Below are 4,921 nucleotides of genomic sequence, written 5' to 3'. Positions count from 1 at the left end.
TCCGCCGTTCTTCTTCAAATGAAATGCGCTACAGGCAGAGTAACTTCCGGTTCCAAAGACGAACAGCGCGGACATCCAATCAGTGATGTCTCCTGTTGCCGACTGGTACCTACCCTTTCCGGTTTTCTTAATGTAATTGTGCTTCTCAATTTGTTTTTGTGATTCTTCTTTTGTTTTTGTGCTTCTCAATTTTGTTTTTGTGCTTCTTAATTTGATTTTGTGATTCTCAGTTTTGTTTTTGTGCTACTTAATTTGATTTTGTGATTCTCAGTTTTGTTTTTGTGCTTCTCAATTTTGTTTTTGTGCTTCTTAATTTGATTTTGTGATTCTCAGTTTTATTTTTGTGCTTCTCAATTTTGTTTTTGTGCTTCTTATTTTGATTTTTTGATTCTCAGTTTTGTTTTTGTGCTTCTCAAATTTGTTTTTGTGCTTCTTAATTTGATTTTGTGATTCTCAGTTTTGTTTTTGTGCTTCTCAATTTTGTTTTTGTGCTTCTTAATTTGATTTTGTGATTCTCAGTTTTGTTTTTGTGCTTCTCAGTTTTGTTTTTGTGCTTCTCAATTTTGTTTTTGTGCTTCTCAATTTTGTTTTGTGATTCTCCATTTGTTTTTGTGTTTCTCAATTTTGTTGTTGTGTTTAGCAATTTGTTGGTGTGATTTGCACTTCAGGGCCTCTCAATTTTGTTGTTGTGTTTAGCAATTTAGCAATTAAAGTTATATAAACAATTTACAGTGCAAATGTAAATTCCTTGCTGACAGTTTAACCAAAAGGCATTTCCAGTGGAAACTGGCCGACATATCCTCAGCATAACCATGTGTAATATCCACAAAACTTAAAAAGAGGTTATACACACACAATACGGTAATATTATGTTGAAGCACAGTACGTATCACTCCGCGAGGCTCCCCCTACGATAGCCGTAATGCGCCGACAATCCATCAAGCGGTGCGGCTTCGTAGCTTAGAAAAATCATACTGAAACATTTGACAGATTTCCGAGCGCCGTGTACGACATAAAATCGTTTCGAGGTCAGTAAACACAACCAGAATTCATACATAAGGCACACGGAATTATAAGGGGCTCTGTCGATTTTCAGAAAAATCAGAGGATTGATTTTAAGTGTGTCGTATTTTCCAAAAACACGGTAATAACGACGGCCCGCTAGCATGCTCTACCAAAAATAGTGCTTTGTTGTGTATCTGACGCCCATGCGCGTTTTACCCATATTCTTTTGCGATATTTCATTTTCCTATCATTGCCCAACATTACACCGAACGGTATGATATAGCCCAGCCCTAGTGCGCACAATATAAAGTGTATTCTGTAGTAACATCCTGGTGTTGCAGCAACAGTCCCACATGAAAACGTCAACAGTCAAACTCAAAATCTTTTTTTGTCAAAAATAAAATGACAGCAGACCAATTTGAAGAAAGTTGGTAAAATGCTTCAGAAATTAGTAAAATATTAAAAAGTGTCTTGATGCTCAATCATCCAGTAAATCCCCAAAAAGTTGATTCTGTTCATCTGGATGTTTTCAGCAGCATGGATCAGTGTGAGGACAGAGAGGAGGGAGTCCCTCCCTCTAAAAGCACTCTGTGTGGGGAACATGAGAGCCAGACCAAAGCTCAGAGGTGAGATGACCATCTCTAACTGTCCATGACTCTTCTCCATGTCACAGCTCAGCACTCACATCACTGCTCCATCATTATTCACAGGGACCAACATGGACCTGAACCTGATACAGACTCTGATTCAGATTCCAGCTCTGTGTCCTTCAAGAGTTGCCGGTCTAGAACTTCCCCCATTGATTTCTCTGCTGCAGAGAGGTGAGCTGTTAGTAACATGAACTCTCTGATTTAAATGATTTTGATGTTTCCTGGTTTCTAAAATGCATCTCTGTAGCAGAGCAGTGTCTCCAAGGACACACAGGCTCAGCTGTAACTGTCAGTTCATCTGGTTCAAGACACATTTGGACTCAATTGGCTGTTTTTAAACTATTTATTTTAATCAGAGGTGTAAATTTAGAGCTCACACATCTGGATCCTAAACTATGATAGAAACAGCTGCTAGCAGTGGGTAGTTTGACTTTGATACGCTGCTCTAGAAAGCAAACAAAGGTTTGTGCAGCTCCTCTTCAGAAAAGTGTTCAGAGAGCAGCTGCTGTATTAGACAAAGGCTCGTTGTGTGAGCCCAGATGTGTGTAACAGCTGGATGAAGGAGAACCATCACAGTCACATCTGCATCCCGCCTTTATTAATGAACTTCCTGTTGCTTGCAGATGACCGGAACACAAAGTGTTTGTGCCACGTGATGCTGCAGGATTTGTTAACATGTCCATGATGGTAACATCTCCTCGTCTAACTGCAAACACATGAGCGCTCCTAACGGCAGCTATCACAGCCACACAGGCAGACTGTTTCTCACTGCTGCATTCAGGGACATTTGTTTTCCTGTAAAAAGCTGAACTCTAATCTAAGAGGATTGTTACTGACAGGAAACAGCTGCATTATCTGCAGTCTGTGTGATCACAGCTGCTTCAATCACTTCATCAGAGAATTGATCATTGAATAAAACATGTTAGTGTCTGCAGAGGTCAGAGGTCACAGTCTGCAGGATCCAGCTGTCCGTCTGTGAGGAGTGATGGGTCCATACATCAACCACCAGACTTCAGTGGTGAACCTGGACCAACGAGGTCAGAGAACTGTGATGACTCCTTTACATGTTTGTGTTTTCCTGGATAAATATGACCAAAGATTCATTAAAAAGATAAAAATACTAGACTTTGTCCTGTAGCGCTGTGTGGCAGGCAGGATTGGACCCAAACACAACAGGATGAAGTCAAAGAGGCAGCTTTATTTCAGCTGTGAACATGCAAACACCAGAAATAAGGAAACATAACTGTAGGTTTGCAGTGAATGAAGCCTCAGCTCGATGCTCCACTTTGTCCCTCTTTTCCTTCTCCAAACAGCTACATCAGGAGTCTTTGATGGAGTTTTAAAATATTTAATTACAAATGTCCAAAGATGGGTTCAGGATACCTGAATCCACAATTATTAAAGCTAAAATAGTTCACAGGGTTTGGACTTTGTTAGGTGACGAGAGAACATCAAAGTGTTTTTTATCTTTAAACAGTATTTTTATCACTTCAGTTGCTCTCACAGCCCTGTTTGTTATTTTACCAGAGCTCTTATGTTTCACTCAGTGCTCCCACCAAACACCTTGGAGGACACATTAGTGTGATTTAGATTACATTGGTGTAAACACCAGTCACACAAGCTAACCCATGGAGGCAGCAGCTTGCTTTGTGTTTGGTAAAGTCTGTTGGCTTAAACTAAGAGAGTTTAGTTTGTTAGCACAAAGAGCTGTCAGCTAAAGCCCCGAATGCACTTTGAATACAGATGAACTGAGAAAAACACTTTAAATACAGCAAACAGTCAAACTGACAACATCTTTTTCTGCTGATCATCCACAGCAGTACATTTAGCATTCATGCTAGCAGCAGGCTATGACTGTCCAATGAGCACCAACACAGGTAGGAGTGAGCAATGATGAAGCAGGACTGTGGGAAAGTTTGAGCTACAATCCTATTGGCTTCTCAGTTTCTCCAAAGAAAAGGGGAAAAATTCTTGGTGTTGTGAAGATGTGAGTTGGTCTTGTTGTCGTGGGGCTTGAAGGATGCTGGCAGTGAGAGGCTTTTCATACAGTGTTCAGTAACAGAATGAGAAGAAAGCCACTGCACATGAAACAAGGTGCTCGTAGTGTTTGTTTACTGTGTTTGTGCCACAATGTCAGATCAGTTGTAGATTCACATGCAGACTTGTCCAGTGAAACCAATGCAAGTACTGCAGTACAGAGCAAAGACTAAGCAAGCCAGGAGAGCTCTCCAACTTTCTGAAAGTATCAGGATATTTGAGTGATAAGAAAAAGTGGATCATGCAACAATGTCCCTCAGCACACAAAACAATCAAAGCAGAATAAATATAATGTTTTAGAAAGGCCGATCAAGCACTTACAGGGACCTGAAGATAGAAAAACCAACAAAATGTCATGGCTAACAGAGGAACTCAAGCACAGACTGAGTTCTGACAAACAAAAAGGTGACAGTTTATTTACCAAAGGGGTGAACCACAGTGCTCTATATATGTACAGTGAGTTGGGGGTCCAGGGCTCCAGGGAAAAGAGGGAAGGGAGTCCACACTCGCTCCTCTTCAGTCACTCTTGTCCTGCTCTCCACTCACGCAGCCTCACACGGGAGTCACAGGTAAGCGTCTCTAACCAGGTCTGGGGAAATATATACACAAAGTTAACCCAACTGGTGATTTTAGTGAGATTTCTCAGCAAGGAGCTGAGATCATGAACACAGGAGGGTCAATGTCCCAGCGACAAACTTCTCCATGCCGCAGCGTTAAATGGTTACCGGTAAGCCCAGGTGAATCAGCAACAGGTGGTGTAATCATCATAACTGTGTGGACCAAGAGCGAGAGGCCATTACAAGCTCCACCCAGGCAGGCAAAACGCTAGCAGGAGAGAGCAAAAAATGAAACCTGAAAAGCCATCATGAGCCAGCCAGAGAGACACAGAGTTTTATACTAGAAGAGAAACCTGCTCATCTTCATCATGTTTGTTTAAATAGAGAAAATCAGAAGTCTCTGTGTGTCAGACCACGGCTCTACACGGACACTTCTAAGCTGCTTCAGAGTGAACTGACCCAGATAATCTGCACACAGCGGCTGTAAAACAGTGAAAATCATAACTTTCTCTCTCTGATGGAAAGCTTTTATTGTGAAGTCAGGAAGTCTGCAGGAAGTGTTGAGTTTGTATTCATCACTCAGTGTTTAATGAGACAGGCAGAAAGGAAGAGCAGCTCATTAGTGTTGATGAAATCAAAGGAACTGTAAGGAACTGCAGTTTGGTCAAATCT

Source organism: Neolamprologus brichardi, chromosome 3 (assembly GCF_056152115.1).
Source record: "Neolamprologus brichardi isolate AB-2024 chromosome 3, ASM5615211v1, whole genome shotgun sequence".
Lineage (NCBI taxonomy): Eukaryota > Metazoa > Chordata > Actinopteri > Cichliformes > Cichlidae > Neolamprologus > Neolamprologus brichardi.
This window is presented reverse-complemented; position numbering follows the sequence as displayed.